The sequence below is a fragment of the Lutra lutra genome, chromosome 4 (assembly GCF_902655055.1).
Source record: "Lutra lutra chromosome 4, mLutLut1.2, whole genome shotgun sequence".
In the NCBI taxonomy this organism is placed as follows: domain Eukaryota; kingdom Metazoa; phylum Chordata; class Mammalia; order Carnivora; family Mustelidae; genus Lutra; species Lutra lutra.
The window spans coordinates 132,052,677-132,071,820 of NC_062281.1; the positions used below are offsets into that span (position 1 = coordinate 132,052,677).

Sequence of the window (19,144 nt, forward strand, 5' to 3'; positions counted from 1 at the left end):
CAGATGTCCCCACTTTATCCCCTTTTAATTAAAGTATTTCCTTGGGGGGGGGGGAAGGTCAGACACAACTGACTGAGCCACCCAGGAGACCCTGGAAACAATTATTAAAAATGATTTTAAAATCTCTATAAATACCATACCTTGAAATTAATCCATAGAAAATAATCCAAAGGGAAAAAACTATTAAATATACCAATATACTCAGTGCAATTAGATGCAATAGGGTAGGGGATTGATATAATTATTAAATTACATAGTACTTTAGAGAAATTTTCTTGTTACATTTACTTTTTCAGATTGAGCGGTCTCCTTACCACTTAGGGGTTAAAAATCCATTACACAGTCATTTTACATAAAATTTTTTTCATCTAAGTTTTTTCATCTATAAGTGTAGGGTTTTTTTGTTTGTTGTTGTTGTTGTTTTTAAAGATTTTATGTATTTATTTGACAGAGTGAGAGAGCACAAGCAGGGGGAACGGCAGAGGGAGAAGGAGAAGCAGGCTCTCTTCCAAGCAGAGAGCCCAACTTGGGACTCAATCCTACGACCCAGGTATGGTGACCTGAACTGAAGGCAGACACTTAACCATGTAAGCCACCCAGGAATCCCATGTGTTTTTTGTTTTGATTTGTTTTGTTTTTTAATGGGGGTGTGTGACCAATTGTTATCCCTATAAATAATTATCATGGCAAAAATAGAGTATGTAAAGGGAAAAGCAGTGGCAGTTTTCAGGGAAAATGGAGCTGAAATCTGAACAAGGCTCATTTAATATTTTTAAAAGTGAAAGTAGGGGCACCTGGATGGCTCAGTCCGTTAAACGGCTGCCTTTGGATCAGGTCATGATCCTGAAGTCCAGGATCCATCCCCCACATCCAGCTCCCTGCTCAGAGGAGAGTCTGTTTCTCCCTCTTCTCCCTGTTCCTGCACTCCCTCTCTCTCAGAGAGATGGACTCTTCAGTAAATAAATAAATAAATAAGTGTAAAAATAAAAGCTAAGCTAAAAAAACCTACATAATAATCTATTTGAAATATTGTCTTAAAATCACATAAATCCTGCTTATATGATTTTATAGGTATATAGATGTGTGGTTGGCTTGATTGGCATGACCTATGACTCTTGATCATGGGGTCATGAGTTCAAGCCCCATATTGGGTATAGAGCTTACTTTAAAAATAAGTAAGTAAGTAAATAAGTAAGTAAGTAAGTATGTAAATAAATAAATAAATAAAATCACAAAGAGATTTTCTCCTTAATGTTTATAGTTCACAAGTTTAAGTCTCATGCTGGGGTAGGGTTGATTCATCTCTAATTAAAGGTAAGTTACAATGTATTTTAAGAGATTTTAATTTTTTCAACCAAATTCAAAAAACTTAAGTGTGTTTATTATTTTTTTTAATCAAAGTTGTTTTTTAAAACACAGTTTAAGAATTTTTGTGCCCAATAATGTATGTGGAGGAAGTGTGTCACTCTATCTTAGGGACACATGGGCCAGAATTAAGTAAAAATTCTAATGACATATTTTTTTTCAAAAACTTTAACAAAGTTTCCTTATTTGTGATATTATGCTTTCACAGTAATTATAGATAAACTATTTTTATAAGAAGTATGAGTTCTTTTTGATGGTGTAATCACAGTTTAAAATATTACATATGTTTAGATCATGACAGCTAAAAATAGCACTTTACCACACACAAAGAATCTTAAAAGTACATAAACAGTCATTCAATTGATGCCATCTTCACCTTCTACTTTGGTTTTATTAATATACCATAAAAAAGTTTTTTTTTCCTCCAATTCACAAATCATTTCTCAGTTTATAATTCATTAGTCTGAAGAAAGACAGCATGCCTTCCAGAGTCTCAGAAGAAATCACTACTGAAATTCAGATCATCACTGAAATACTTAAAGACAGATGACTTCTAATATTTTACCAATGCTCCCGTTGGAAACTTTTTCTGTCAATATTTAATTTTTAAATGGGTACATTTAGTCCAGAAATGTCTCATCCAGTGATTATAATAAATTGTGACTTCAATTCCCCAGTACTTCTTACAAACTGAGTCTCTTTTACACCTTGTTCTCACAAGTGCTTTAGATAGCGGAATAGTTGTTATAAAATTTGCTAGGGCAACACCAGGGAATATTGGTAGTATAGTGGTTAAAAACAGATTTTGGAGTCAGACTGCTTGGTTAGAGTCCTGACAACACCACTTACTGGCTGTGTGGCCTTGGACTTAACTTTTCTTTTCCTCAGTTTCCTCATCTGTCAAGTGGGATTAGCAATAATATCTACTTCAAGGGGCTGGTTGTGAGGATTAAATGAGATAAATGTGTGAAACACTTAAATGTGACTGGCACATAATGAGGACCATGAAAGTGTTAGCTACTATTGTGATGAATATGATCTCATCTCATCATATGAACTAGAACTTTTTTCTAGAAAAAAAATTACCATACCATAGGTATAATAAAATGTCCTTATTTACAAGCATATACATCCACACACAACAGCTATCAAACTAAGAATAAATGGCTCTTTCCAAAAACCCCAGTTAATATTTGCTACTTACTCATCCTAACTCTGTTAATATTTAAAATCATTAAACTTTCACATAGGTAGCATTCATTGTATTTCAAATGCAAATCTCAAATACACTATTTCAAACACAGTAATTAAGACCCTGTGGTATTGGTGAAAGAACAGGCAAATAGTCCAGTAGAACATAATAGAGAACCCAGTAATAGACACATATAAATATAGTCAACTGATCTTTGACAAAAGAGCAAAGGCAATACTATGGAGAAAAAACAGTCTTTTCAACAAATAGTGCTGGAACAACTGGATATCCATTCGCAAAGCAATCAATCTAGACACAGATCTTAAACCTTTCACAAGAATTAACTCAAAATGGATCACAGACCTGAGTGTGAAATGCAAAACTATAAAACTCCTAGAACACATGAAAAAATCTAGGTGACTTTGGGTTTGGCAATGATCTTTATATAATACCAAATGAACAGTTCATGAAAGAGAGTATTGATAAGCTGGACTGAATTAAAATTATAATTTTCTGCTGAGAAGGACATTGTCAAGAAAATGAGAAAACAAGCCACAGACTGGGCGAAAATATTTCAAAAGACATCTGAATTTGCAAAGATGTGGATGGAACTGGAGGGTATTATGCTAAGTGAAATAAGTCAATCAGAGAAAGGCAAATACCATATTACTTCACTCATATAGGAATTTAGGAAACAAAACAGATTAACATAGGGAAAGGGAAGGAAAAATGAAATAAGATAAAAACAGAAAGGGAGGCAAACAGGAGACTCAGCTATAGAGAACAAACTGAGTGTTGCTGGAAGGGAGGTGGGTAGGGGGATGGGCTAAATGGGTGATGGGCATTAAGGAGATCACTTGTTGAGATGATCACTGGGTTTTATATGTAAATGATGAATCACTAAATTCTACTCCTAAAACCGATACTGCAATATATGTTAACCAACCTGAATTTAAGTAAAATCTTGGGAGGAAAAAAAAGACATATCTGATAAAGGACTATTACCTAAAATATATAAAGAACCTTGTTTACCTTGTAACAAAATGGGAGAAGATATTTGCAAATGTCTTATCAGATAAAAGGCTAGTATCCAAAATCTATAAAGAACTTATCAAACTCAACACCCAAAGGACATATAATCCAATCAAGAAATGGGCAGAAGACATGAGCAGATATTTCTCCAAAAAAGACATACAAATGGCCAACAGACACATGAAAAAATGCTCAACATCACTTGGCATCAGGGAAATACAAATCAAAACCAGAATGAGATACCACCTCACACCAGTCAGAATGGCTAAAATTAACAAGTCAGGAAATGACAGATGTTGGCAAGGATGCAGAGAAAGGGGAACCCTCCTACACTGTTGGTGGGAATGCAAGCTGGTGCAGCCACTCTGGAAAACAGTAGAGAGGTTCCTCAAAAAGCTGAAAATAGAGCTACCCTATGACCCAACAATTGTACTACTGGGTATTTACCCCAAAGATACAAATGTGGTGATCCAAAGGGGCATGTGCACCTCCAATGTTTATAGCAGCAACGTCTGCAATAGCCAAACTATGGAAAAACCCTAGATGTCCATCAACAGATGAATGAATAAAGAAGATGTGGTGTGTGTACACACACACACACACACACACACACACACACACACACACACACACTGGAATATTATGCAGCCATTAAAAATGAAATCTTGCCATTTGCAAAGACATAGATAGAACTAGAAGGGTATTATGCTAAGCAAAATAAATCAGAGAAAGACAATGACCATATGATCTCACTGATATGAGAAATTTGAGAAACAAGACAGAGGACCATAGGGGAAGGGAGGGAAAAATGAAACAAGATGAAATCAGAGAGGGAGACAAACCATAAGAGACTCTTAATCGTAGGAAACAAACTGAGGGTTGCAGGAGGAGAGAGGGGTGTGGGGATGGAGTAATTAGGTGAGGGACATTAAGGATGGCATGTGATGTAATGAGCATTGGGTATTATACAGATGAATCATAGGCCTGTACCTCTGAAACTAATAATACATTATATGTTAATTAATTGAACTTAAATTTTAGAAACTGAAAACCAAAACAAAACAAAATATATAAAGAACTCTTAAAACTCAACAAGAAAACAAACAACCCAATTAAAAAATGGGCCAGGGACCTAACAGAAACCTCACCAAAGAAGATACACAGATGACAAATAAGCATATGAAAAGATGTTCCATATCAAATGTCATCAGTGAAATCCAAATAAAAACAAAGATACCACGACACGGCTATTAGAATGGCCAAAATCCAGAACACTGGCAACACCACTTGCTTGCAAAGATGTAGAGCAATAGGAATGTAGAGCAACCATTCATTGTTGGTGGGTGTGCAAAATGGTACACTTTGGAAGATAATTTGGTGGTGTCTTAGAAAAGTAAACATACACTTATCATACAATCCCACAGTCATGTTTCTTGGTATTTACTCAAAGGAACTGAAAACATAGGTCTACATAAAACCCTGCACATTGATGTGTACAGCAGCCTCATTCATAATTGCCCAAACTTGGAAGCTTGGAAGCAACCAAGATGTCCTCTATAGGTGAATGTGATAAACTACAGTCATTCAGACAATGGAGTACTATTCAGTACTAAAAAGAAATGAGCTAGCAAGCCATGGGAAGACATTGGTGGAACTCTAAATGTATATTACTAAGTGAAAGAAACCAGTCTTAAAAGGTTATGTACTATATGACATTCTGGAAAAGGTAAAACTATCTTTTTTTTTTTTTAAACTTTGTGACAAAAAAATATCAGTGGTTGTCAGGGTTTAGTGGGAAGGGAAGGATAAATAGAGTATGGAGGAATTTTTTTTTTTTTTTTAAGGGCAGTGAAACTACTCTGTAGGATACTGAAATGTGGGCACATGTCCAAACTCATAGAATGTACAACACCGGAAGTGAACCCTAATGTAAATTATAGACTCTGGGTATATATAAGTATATATATAGTATATAAGTATATAAGTATAATATAAGTTCATTAGTTGTACATAAATGTTCCATTTAGTGAGAGACATTGATAATGAGGTGGGGTGGATTGTGCATGTGTGGAGGTTTATGGGAAACATCTATATCTTCCACTAAATTTTGCTGTGGACCTAAAACTGCTCTAAAAGAATAGAGTCCACTTAAAATTTTGAAAATACATGGAAAAAAGGTACAATGTTTATTTTTATTTTTATTTTTTTTAAGGTTTTATTTATTTGACAGACAGGGATCACAAATAGGCAGAGAGGCAGGCAGAGAGAGAGAGGGAAGCAGGCTCCCCACTGAGCAGAGAGCCCGATTCGGGGCTCGATCCCAGGACCCTGGGATCATGACCTGAGCCGAAGGCAGAGGTTTTAACCCATGGAGCCACCTATGTGCCCCCAATGTTTGTATTTTTAAAATATGGTTTTATGTTTTGTTTTGTTTTTTAAGTCATCACTATACTCAATGAGGAGCTTGAACTCACGACCTGGAGATCGAGTCAGATGCTCTACTGACTGAGCCTGGGAGATGCCCCTTAAAATAGGTATCTTTGATTTTAGAGTCAGATCTTTCTGGCTTTTGTTCCTGTTGCTGCAGTTTCTGTTTTAAGTTTGGAACTCAGATGCTAAATAATCATTTTTTTTTTAAGAATTTTTATTTATTTATTTGACACACAGAGAGAGAGCACAAGCAGGGGGAGTGGCAGACAGAGGGAGAAGAAGCAGGCTCCTAACCAAGCAGGGAGCCCGATGTGGGGCTTGATCCCAGGATCCTGGGATCATGACCTGAGCTGAAGGCAGACATTTAACCAATTGAGCCACCCAGGCACCCCTAATTTTCATTCTTGTGGAAAGACCTTAGATTTTGACCGTAAGTTACAATATGTAAAAATTTTGTCATCATTTCAAATGCAAATTTATCTTTAGGAGGAAAAAAAATAGAAATATATTAGAGATTTATTTCTTACTCCATCTGGGTTATAAGACAGAATAAGTAAACTTAAGGTAAGTCTTTAAGACATTAACCCTATTTAAATGTTCTAAATAACCCATTTTTTTTCTTAACTATAAAATGTCCTTCTTTGGGCAATTACAGTAATTTGGACTCGTATTTGGAATTAAACAGTCAATAACATTTGAGTACATATTGTATAGAATTTGATGAGTACTATAAAACTTGTTTTAAAAGTGGATATTATCATAGTGAACATTTTCCATGAATAAAGTGTCTCATTCAGCAAATATTTACTGAGTGCTTACTCTGTACTATAAACGAGATACACAACATCCTTCCTTTCATTCAATTCACATTCTAGTGGGAGAAGACAACCAAGAAAAGAGTTAATAAAGAAATGATAGAATTTTAGTAGTTTGAATTTTAGTAGTTTAGTAGTTTGAAGAAAAATTTTAAACGTTTCTAAGGCACAGATTGATGGAGAGGGGCCACTTTTTCCAGGATAGTCAGGGAAGACCTCACTGTTTAGCTCTGCTTTAAGAACTATACTAAAAATTTCGCACTCAGGTAGGTAGAGGAAAAGGAGCAAGGCTAGGTATCACAGTTTTTAAAAAGTATAATGCTTTCAGAAAAGCAAGCAGACTGGTAAAGAGCTCTTCATGACCTCTTTGATTCTATTATCAAGAAACATATTCAGCTCTCTTCACCTTTTCCATTTATTCCCCCTCCCCATGGACAATCTGTATATATTCCTTCAAACCTATAGCTAACAGTCAAGTTAAACAGTTTGGTACAAATAGGGTAAACAATTAATAGCTTTAAATAAGTGTGTTATGTAACTGTTACAGGATTTAAGGGACTATATTAAGCTACAGAGAAAAGATCAGGAAACTTGGAATGAGAGGAATTGGTCCTAATATTCCTAGCTTCACTATTTAGTATCTATATGAAGTTCTGGAAAAATGGAAAAATGACTATTTCTCTGAGACTCAGTTCCTTTATTCTATGAAATAGATAACAACACCTATCTCATTTACTGACATAAAAAATGAGAAAATATGTGAAAGGGTTTCACAGAAATAAAATATATACAAATGTTAATTATATGCTCATCTTGGGCTAGTATGGGGAAGTTTTATAAAAGAAAAATGTTAAATATAAGCGGGGTCTTGAAAGATTGATAGGATTTAGAAAGAGGAGTATGGGGAGGGTTTTCAGTTTGGACCCAGAACACAAAGCCCAATGAAAAAGAGCATAAAATGTATGTGATACTGCAAAAAGACTGGTCAGATTACAGGATAGGATTTAGGAAGGCTCACATTAGGAAACTCACAAAAAAAGTTATGGTCAGATTTTTGGGAGTTTTGAATACCATTGTTTTAACAATGACTGCTCCCAAAAAGGGCTAATTCATTAGGTCTTTGAAAAAAACTTCATTTATTTTTTTAAGTAAACTCTATGCCCAACATGGGGCTCGAACTCACAACCCTAAGATCGAGTGGCATGCTCTACTGAGCAAGCCAGCCGGGCGCCCCAAAAACAAACTTCCTTTTTTAAAGGCATTTGCCTGCCCTCCCTCCCTCCCTTCCTCCCTTCCTTCTAGATTTTATTTATTTGTCAGAGAGACAGACAGCACAAGCAGGGAGAGTGGCAGGCAGAGGAAGAAGCAGACTCCCCGCTGAGCAGGGAGCCCAATGCAGAACTCGATCCCAGGACCCTGAGATCATGACACTTAACCGAATGAGCCACCCAGATGTCCCAGGTATTTGACAAGACTTTTTATTAGTTATAATTCCCCATGGACTATTGTCTGTACCATTGGAATTTCCCAGCACTTTATTACTATAGTTATTTTGGTAACTCCCAAAATTTTCAAGTTTTAATACTGTGTCATTGCTTGATTTTATAACACTTTTCCTGCAGAAAGCACTATAATAAAAGATACACATTTAATTTTATTGATTTAATGGCCTTTACAAAAGAAAAATTTACAACAAAGTTTAAAAGTACAGGGGCACCTGGCTGGCTCAGTTGTGGAGCATGCAACTCTTGATGTTGGGGTTTTGAGTTTGAACCCCACGTTGGGTATAGAGATTACTTAAAAATAAACTTTTAAAATAAACAAACGGGGCATCTGGGTGGCTCACTCTTGACTTTGGCTCAGGTCGTGATCTCAAGGTCATGAGATTGATCCCCACATTGGGCTCCCCACTGGGTGTGAAGCCTGCTTAAAATTCTATCTCTCCCTCTACCCCTCCCCTCCCCTCTCTCCATAAATAAATAAATAAATAAATAAATAAAATATTAAAATAATAAAATGTAAAAGTACTTGTCTTCAAAAAAATAAGATAACATGTAATTGCTTTAAGAAGTTTATGGGGCGCCTGGGTGGCTCAGTGGGTTGGGCCGCTGCCTTTGGCTCGGGTCGTGATCTCAGGGTCATGGGATCGAGTCCTGCGTCGGGCTCTCTGCTCAGCGGGGAGCCTGCTTCCCCCCCCCCCACCTGCCTCTCTGTCTACTTGTGATCTCTCTCTGTCAAATAAATAAATAAAAAATCTTTAAAGAAAAAAAAAAGTTTATAAAAATTGGGGTGCCTGGGTGGCTCAGTGGGTTAAAGCCTCTGCCTTCAGCTCATGTCACGGTCTCAGGGTACTGGGATCGAGCCCTGAGTCAGGCTCTCTGCTCAGCAGGGATCATGCTTCCCCCTCTGTCTCTGCCTGCCTCTCCGCCTACTTGTGATCTCTCTCTCTATGTCAAATAAATAAAATCTTTTTTAAAAAAGTTTGTAAAAATTACTAGAGTTATCTGAAGACACCAAGAATCAGAAATATTTTGTTTTTTAAAAAATAATTTCTGGGGGCGCCTGGGTGGCTCAGTGGGTTAAGCCGCTGCCTTCGGCTCAGGTCATGATCTCAGAGTCCTGGGATGGAGTCCCACATCGGGCTCTCTGCTCAGCGAGAAGCCTGCTTCCTCCTCTCTCTCTCTCTCTCTGCCTGCCTCTCCGTCTACTTGTGATCTCTCTCTGTCAAATAAATAAATAAAATCTTTAAAAAAAAAATAATTTCTGGAGCACCTGAGTGGCTCAGTCAATTAAGCATCCAACTCTTGAAATCAGCTCAGGTCTTGATCTCAGTCAGGGTCAGGAGTTCAAGCCCTGAATTGGGCTCTACCCTGGGAACGGAGCTTACTAAGCAAACAAACAAACAAACAAACAAATAAATAAAATTCCCTGGGGCACCTGGCTGGCTCAGTTGGAAGAGCATGTGACTCTTGATCGCAGGGTCATTGAGCTCAATCCTCACGTTGGATGTAGAGATGACTTAATAAGCAAAAACCTAAAAAATAAATTCCTTTTTTAAGAGTGTAGAACTAATTCTATTTTGTGATGATATTAAAATGTATCCTGGGGCACCTGTTTGGCTAAGTCAGTAGAGCATGCAACTCTTGATTTCAGGGTCATGAGTTCAAGTTCCATGTTGTGTGTGGAGCCTACTTAAAAAAAAAAAAAAAAAAGATTTCCTTCCTACAAGGCATTCCTTGTTAAAAAAAAAAAAAAGTATCCTAGTAAAATAGCCCAGTAACAACTTGCCTTTCTTTGTACCCTTTTTTACAAGAAGTTGTTGAAAAACTTACTAGAAGACTAGTGAATATACAGTGAACTAATCTCATACTTTCCTAGCATTTTGGAATTAGTTAAAATAAAGTGTTCTCTACATTACTTTTTAATACTGAATCAGAGAGCCAAAAAAACTATAGAATTCTAGGTTATTTTATTTTATTTATTTTTATTTTTATTTATTTATTTATTTTTAAAGATTTTATTTATTTACTTGACAAACAAAGATCACAAGTAGGGAGAGAGGCAGGCAGAGAGAGAGGAGGAAGCAGGCTCCCCGCTAGGCAGAGAGCCCGACTCGGGGCTCGATCGCAGAACCCTGGAATCATGACCCGAGCCAAAGGCAGAGGCCTCAACCCACTGAGCCACCCAGGCGCCCCGAATTCTAGGTTATTTTAAACGGGTCTTGTAAATTGACATTTGATTACAACACTTTGACTATGTTGAAAGATCATATAACCTAGAGCAATGCTGTCCAACAGAAATATAAAGTGAACCACATATATCATATAAACATTTCTAGAATCCACATTTTAGTAAAAATAAAAAGAAAATTAAAATTAATCTTAATAATGTATTTTATTTAACCCAATAAACCCAAGATATTACCATCACAACATGTAACCATTATAAAGATAATGTTAAGTTAAAACTTAAAAACAAAAATAACATTCAAAACCCTCAACAATCTGACCACAACTTTTTTTGTGAGTTTCCTAATGTGTGCCTTCCTAAGTACAATGCTGTAATCTGACCAGTCTTTTTGTTGTATCATATACATTTTATGCTCTTTTCCATTGTGTTTTGCGTTCTCCGTCCAAACTGAAAACCCTCTCTGTGACCCTCTTTCTAAATCCTATCAATAATAATAATCTTCTACACTCTTTTTTTGACACTAGGTCTTCAGAATCCAGTATGAATTTTACACTTATACAACATCTCAATTCAGGTAGCCACATTTCAGGTCCTTAGCTTTCATGTGGCTTGTGGTCACTGTATTACACAGTGTAGATATAGAGGTTTCTACAAATCACCAGCCCTATGATCCAATTTTTCAGAACTTAAGTAGCAGACATACACATTTCTCACATGTACATTTACAGGAAATAAAATCTTAACAGATGCACTCTAAAGAAAACTCCATTTTTACTTATAAAATAGTATCCCAGTGCTCATTTCAGCAACACATACACTATAATTGGAATAACACTGAAAGACTAGCAAGGCCCCTGTGCAAGGATGACACGCAAATTTGTGAAGCATTTACTGTCTTAAGAAAGATAAATATGGAGACGCCTGGGTGGCTCAGTGGGTTGAGCTGCTGCCTTCGGCTCGGGTCATGATCCCGGGGTCCTTGGATCGAGTCCCGCATCGGGCTCCTTGCTCAGCAGGGAGCCTGCCTCTCTCTCCTCCTCTGCCTGCCTCTCTGCCTGTTTGTGTGCTTTCTCTCTCTCTCTTTCTGACAAATGAATAAATAAAATCTTTAAAAAAATTAAAAAAAAAAAAAAGAAAGGTAAATATGTGAGGTGATGGATGTGAATTAACTAGAGGGGAGGAATCCTCTCACAATGCATACATATATCAAATTATCACAGTGTGCATGTAAATATCTTATAATTTTATCAATTTTACCTCAGTAACATTGAAAAATAGTATTCTATTTTTTATCTTTAAGGAAAAAACCTTTGTGGTGCGCCTGGGTGGCTCAGTTGTTTAAGAGTCTACCTTCCGCTCGGGTCCTGGGATCGAGCCCCGTGTCCGGCTCCCTGCTCAGCGGGGAACTTGCTTCTCCTTCTGCCCCTCCCCCTGCTCCTGTTCTCCCTCTCCCTCTCTCACATGCTCTCTCTCTCTCTCTCTCTCAAAAAAAAAAAATATATATATATATATATACTGTATCATTTTGAAATGATACTTTACATTTAAAGCAGTGGGAATGGCTCCATGTATACACAGTTCACTTAGTATACAAAGTTTCACACAACACAGTGTTGTAAGTAGAAGCAAAATTGAGGAACCTTTGTGATTTTCATTTTATTCTTTATTCTTTTTTAAAGTTTCTCCTCTCACAAGTAGTCAGAGAAGGCATCAGAATCCACTGGAAAACCTACTTGGGTGGCTAGAGAAAGGGGAGTAGTCTGTAGCCACAGTGAAGCCAACAGCTCTTCAGAATAAGACAAGCGATACAAGGGGGAAAAATGTCTAGCACAGAGGAGAGGCAGGAAAGCAGAACACAGGCTGCTATTTCACTGAACTATTAGAATCTTAGTCAAAACTGCAATAAACTGATTATCTAGCAAGTCTGTTTAGCTCTCCAAATGTTTATAACTCTAAATTGATTTCTTTTTATTTAAATCAGGCCTAACCCAAGCTATCAATTATCTTTATAATACATTGCATTAATAAAGTCATAATAATTAAACCACTGCTACTGTGATTTAACTACGATTCAAAGACTTTATTACAACCTACCAAACATTAAGTATGAGGAAATGTATTAAATAAGCCAACATGTTCTATAGTATTCACCAACTACTATAAATTTAGGCAGTTGACTGCCTAATTCCAAATACAACACACCCAAACTACTGTAATTGCTTAAAGAAGGACATTTAAAGATAAGAGAAAAAAATAGGATTCAAGAATAATTTAATGTGGGGGTGCCGGGTCGCTCAGTGGGTTAAAGCCTCTGCCTTCAGCTCAGGTCATGATCCCAGGGTCCTGGGATGGAGCCCCACATCAGGCTCTCTGCTCTGCAGGGAGCCTGCTTCCCCCTCTCTCTCTGCCTGCCTCTCTACCTACTTGTGATCTCTGTCTGTCAAATAAATAAATAAAATCTTAAAAAAAAAAAAAAAGAATAATTTAATGTGGGCGCCTGGATGGCTCAGTTGGTTAAGAGTCTGCCTTCGGTTCAGCTCATGATCCTGGGGTCCTGGGATTGAGTCCCGCTTCAGGCTCCCTCCTCTGTGGAGAGCCTGCTTCTCCCTCTCCCTCTGCCATTCCCTCTGCTTGTGCTCTGACTCTATCTCTCTTTCAAATAAATAAATAAAATCTTTTTAAAAAGAGAATAATTTAATGTTATTATTTTGTTAAAGATTTATTTATTTGCGGGGGGGGAGAGAAGGGGGGGGAGAGAGTGGGAAGAGGGGTAGAGTGACAGAAACCCAAGCAGACTCACCTCTGATGGGAGAGCCCCACACCCGGCTTGGGGCTCAATCCCAGAACCCTGAGATCATGACCTGAGCTGAAATCAAGAGCTGGTGGCTTAACTGACTGAGCCCCCCAGGTGCCCCAAGAATAATTTTAAATGGATGGTTTTTAACATTTGACTTTTAAATATTTTAAAATATAGCCTTTTGGTTATCTAAGCTAAATCAGGAAGTTTGCCTCAACAGTTATTGCACACTATGTATTACATGTCATGAAGGATAAAACAGTATCAGGAGTATACAGTACAAATATATACAATAGGACCTAGTATCTGTTGCCACTTTCGCAATACAGTGGCAGAGCTGAGGGGTTGCCTCAGAGACCTTGGCCCACTAAACCTAAAAATATACTGTCTGGCCTTTGACCAAAAAATGTTTGCCAACCCTTGCTTTATATAAATTATTCTTGACTAGAGGGAGACTGAAGTCTAAGCAGGCACCATAATAAAATTTTATTATATCTAGTAAACTTTTAAAAAACTGTAGTTTTCGCTATTAAACACAGTTTTCACTATAAAACATCAGCCTGGCTGGTGGTAAGATAAAACTTGTACACTAATTCTCAACCTAGGCATGTCTGCTAAGGGGAATATATTAGAATATTTAGGGTGGTGAATAAGCTATTTGTTCATCACAAGGGCAGAATATGTTTTAAAAGGTTGACAAAGACTTTAGTAATCAAACCTCTATATTGTTCAGTTTAACCATCCTCATCTAACCCATCCCTCCTGGCCATAAACGACTTCTTTTGGGTTATTTCCCAAAATCAAATTTACCCACAAAATAGTCAACTCTCTTTATTTGCCATAGTTATGTTCTATAAAGTTGTCATGGATGCTGAATTAGCAAATATTGAACCATTGCCCCTAAGGGAAATGGCAGGGTTAAGTCAACTCATCAATACATAATCTTGTTTTATGTGTTTCTGTTTCAAGACACCTCATTCAATTTAACATTGAACTCATGGCCAACAGCACTGTAACTCACGCCTGAGGGAAGCTTATCTAACACATGGATTCTCTCCATAAGGCACATCACAGCCTTCTTGTGCCTAGGAACACCAGACAGCAATTCAGCCCAGTGTTGAAACATTTCTTTAAACAGTTAAGTCACCAACAAAATGCATACAAATGCAAAAGATACAAAAATGCACTAATAGATCACAAAGGCTTATTATGAGAGTTAAAATAAGAAGTCAAAAGGGACGCCTGGGTGGCTCAGTTGGTTAAGCAGCTGCCTTCGGCTCAGGTCATGATCCCAGCGTCCTGGGATCGAGTCCCACATCGGGCCCCTTGCTCGTCAGGGAACCTGCTTCTCCCTCTGCCTCTGCCTGCCATTCTGCCTGGGCTCGCTCTCTCTCCCTCTCTCTCTCTGACAAATAAATAAATAAAATCTTTAAAAAAAATAAATAAAATAAATAAAATAAAATAAGAAGTCAAAGCACCGCCTTGTTGGATCTCAGCTGGGAACATAGATTCATATTTTTTTGCTGCTTTGCCTCTGTATATGTCTGCAAATGACTGGGAAAGCATCCCAAGTACTGTTTTCAGGGAGACAAATTAATTTTAGTGAGGGCAAATATGAAAGTACAGAATTGGTGAATCCTGAAGGATCAACTGTATGATATACACTACCGGTAATTCTCTAAATTAATGATGGTCAGTTAAAAAACTCTTCTTGAGCAATAGCGATATTAAGTACAGCCTCCAAAGTAATGTCTCTAAAGTGGTATTTCTTTGGTATGTATAAAGGAAATCGTGTGGGTGTATTCCACTCCTCCCTCTCTGCCCGGAGCTTACTACCACTCCGAGACTCAGCCTCTGGTTGGGCAAATCTGAGGGCCAGCTTGGATTAGGTTCCCTTGACTTTGAGTTTCCATATCCCCACCATATCTCTACTCCATCACAATTACATAATCATCTCTGTGTTTGTGCCTCACCCACGGGGCTCTAACAGCCCTGAGAGTTTCAGTTTTGGGGCTTTTTTCTACCTTTTTTCCCCTAGTACAAAGCTCTATAGTACATTGCTATTCAATTAACTTTTACTAAGTACATAATTCAATGAAGTGAGAAATTACAGGGACCTAAAGTATGAGTAGGATGTAAAAAGACAAATGAGTAAATATAAGTAGTAAAAAGGTAGAATGTGTACTACTTGCTATTTGTGACAGGGCTACTAATGACAGTATAGAATATAGAATATAGGAAGAGTACATTTGAAGGGGAAAAGGAGATCCACCAGAACATGCCGACCTCCCCTCTAATCACCCATTCATCTATGTTGCTTACATACTTGGTAAATTTTATCGCTTGCTAAGACTGCATTCTTAATTACTATCTATGTTATAATAACTCATTTCTCTGGCTAACTCCCCAACTATAATGTAAGATCATATAGGAAAAAGGTTTATTTGACTCTCCAAAACCTAGTAAAACAATATTTAATTGAATTGAATGTGGTTGAAGATGTCCAGGAGAGAGTTGGATATTCTGAATTGGTGCTTCGGAAAAAAGTCTTAGCTGAAATAAAGCTTTAGAAAATATTATAACACAGGGGTGCCTGGGTGGCTCAGTCATTAAGCATCTGCCTTCGGCTCAGGTCCTGATCCCAGAGTCCTGGGATCAAGCCCTGCATTGGGCTCCCTGCTTGGCAGGAAGCATGCTTCTCCCTCTCCCACTCCCCCTGCTTTTGTCCCATCTCTTGCCCTGTCTCTGTCAAATAAATAAATAAAATCTTAAAAAAAAAAAAAGAAAATATTATAACACAGGTGGTATTTTAAAGTGGAAAAAAGGAATAATTTTTGAAAGAATCAAAGGCAGAACTGAACTTTAGTTGCCCAGCATTTATGGGACATATCAATCAAGAGGAGACAATGAAAAACACTGAGAATGAACAATCAGAAACCAAGTAAGAATAGAATGGCAGACACTACTAATTACGAACCAAATAGCCATCCTTATCTTCTTTCTGGCTTAACAGATACCAAATTTCTTCCAAAATAATGAACTCAAGGAAGGTGAGAGCTTCCCCAGGCCCTGGGGAATGACTCATGGTTGGCTTAAATCAATCATAGCAATCACATTTCCTTTTGCCAGTGATTAGTGTAGGCATAGCCAAGGAGATGTATGGGAAATGCTCTGGGGAACTTAAGGCAGACTGTCCTCCCTATAAAGGAATACCCACCCAGGAGAAACCCCAGCACTGCTTTTCTACTTTTGGATAATAAAAACATAATGCTTGTTATCTTACAACAAGATAAATATCTGTGACACAGTGAGAATGGTAGAGGGTAAAGAGAGCAAGAGCCTGGGTTCTCAGTAGTGTTACTGCATCTCTGAATCAATCCTGGAACCACCATTGGACTTAAAGCTAGAGGGATTCTGTTACTTGAAGGTGAAAGCATTTTGATACCACTAGTGTCCCAAAATCAAAAGGAGGAGCATTTCATGAGGGATATAGGAAAGTCAAGAAAGGTAATAGGAGGGTACCCACAAGAATGATTTTGGTTTCAAGAGTTATAATCATGGTAAGCACTCAAAAAAACCATTAACCATGTGCAAGCACAACTCAACACATAGAACCTCATCTAATCTCTCACAACAATCCTATGAAGTAGATGTAATTATAGGCAATGAAAAGCAAAAACCAGAATCCAGTGAATTGAACAAGAGGGATATGAAAATGGAATAGTAAATTCAAACATTTCAAGAAAGTCCTCTGAAGGTAAGAAGAGAACTGTATATAAGGGAGGGAATAAAGGAGGTTTTAAGATGGTCAACAGAAGAAGAAAACAATGCAGAGGAAAATGAGATATAAAAGTACTTAAGAAATGATTGCTAGGTAAGGTTCAGAGAAGATAGGAGGGTTTGGTACAAGAGTACAAGTAGATAAAATTTGAACAAAAGGAGAAGTGGGCTCTGAGATTAACAGAAAATAGGTAAGGACCAATTTATAAATTTGAAGGCAAGAGGATAGACTAGGAAGAAAAAGAATTTCATAGATGCTATCAGTGTTCTTTAAAAAAAATTTTAGAAAGGACATCCACTACTAAAGAGCTGAGACTTAAAGTAGGACATTTAGTAAGAATGGTGATGGTCTCCCATAGCAGTTATAAGAAATAGGAACTGATCAGAAATTGATCAGAATCAAGTAAGATTACTAAATTTGACACAGTTAAAACCAAGAAATCATGATGAATAGACATTCATTTCTTTATAAACAATTTAATGACCTTGCATATGCCAAGCTACCTTTCTAGGTACTGGGGATACAGATGAACAAAAATTCCTGCCTTGTGTACTTTATGTTCTAATGAGGAAGACAGAAGATTTTTTTTTTTAAGACTTTTTTGTTCCTTTTTTATTTTTTTTTTAAAGATTTTATTTGTTTGTCAGAGAGAGAGCTCACAAGCAGGGAGAACTGCAGTGACAGGCAGAGGGAGAAGCAGGCTCCCTGCTGAGCAAGGAGCCCAGTGCAGGACTCTACCCTAGGACGCTGAGATCACCACCCTAGCCAAAGGCAGATGCTTAACTCTGAGCCACCCAGGCATTCCTAAAAAGATTTTTTTAAAATATCTTTTTATTTGAGAGAGAGAGAGAAAGCAAGTGTGTGCGAGCAGGGGAAGGGGCAGAAGGAGAGGGAGAGGGAGAGGAAGAGAATCTCTAGCAGACTCTGCAGAGCATGGAGTTCCACACGGGGCTTAATCCCAGGACCCTGAGATCACAACCTGCACTGAAACCAAGAGTCAGCCACTTAGCTGACTGAGCCACCCAGTCATGCCTATAAAGATTTAGTAATTAAAAATATTTTTTAAAAAACTACTCTATGCAATGTTAGATGGTGGTAGGAGCTAAGGAAAAGAAAAGAATTAAAATTTTAGATGGGTTGGGCAGAAATGGCTTCAGAGAGAAAATGACATTTGTACTATGACCTGAAAGAGGAAAGGGAGAAAGCTATGTATATATGTGTGGGTTGATACCAGGTAGAGGGAAAAATAAAGTATGAAAGTATAAAAGTCTGGAGGTGAGAGAATGCCAGGCATCTTCAGGGTGCAGCTGTATCAGAATGATGGGGTAGGGACAGTCAGAGAAATAATAAGAGGCTAGATGGTGTAGAGTCTTGTAGGCTGCTAAAGACTTTTGATTTGTATCAAGGGAAGATGAGAAGCCATTGGAGAGTTTTATGCAGAATGACAGGATTGCTTGGCTTTCTATGTTAAAAAAGGAATGGGAAAGTATGGTGGGTAATGATGGAAGACCAAATAATTCAGGTGGTTTGGACAATGATGTAGCAGTGGAGGTGTTATTTTAAAGGTAGAGTCAATAGGACTTCCTGATGAATCAAATGTGGGATATGAGGGAAATCAATAACACAAAATTTTTCAGCTTCAGCAAACGGAAAGAACAAAGTTCTTGACTATTGACTAATATAGGAAGCTATTGACTAATATAGGAAGATAGAAGAGCTGAGGGGTGGGGAATTGGGGAGTTCAATATTGGACATTTTAAGTTTAAGATGCTTATTAAACTTACGAATGGTAGTATCTAATAAGCAGTTGGATATATGAGTCTAGTATTCTTAGAAGCAGTCCAGACAGAAGATAAAAATTTGGGAGTAGAGGTGATCTTAAAACCTCAAGGTTAGAGGGCGCCTGGGTGGCTCAGTGGGTTAAGCCTCTGCCTTTGGCTCAGGTCATGATCTCAGGGTTCTGGGATCGAGCCCCGCATTGGGCTCTCTGCTCAGCGGGGAGCCTGCTTCCTCCTCTCTCTCTGCCTGCCTCTCTGCCTACT

General features: G+C 37.7%; 1 protein-coding gene and 1 non-coding gene across 2 annotated transcripts in view; one reads left to right on the top strand and one right to left on the bottom strand.

The window, feature by feature from the left end:
• DNAJB4 (DnaJ heat shock protein family (Hsp40) member B4) overlaps positions 1-19,144 on the bottom strand; it is a 46,441-nt gene that overhangs the window by 15,369 nt on the left and 11,928 nt on the right. The window lies entirely within an intron of this gene.
• LOC125099494 (U6 spliceosomal RNA) lies at positions 11,318-11,423 on the top strand. The gene has a single exon (XR_007127219.1). It is a non-coding gene; the product is annotated as a U6 spliceosomal RNA (small nuclear RNA).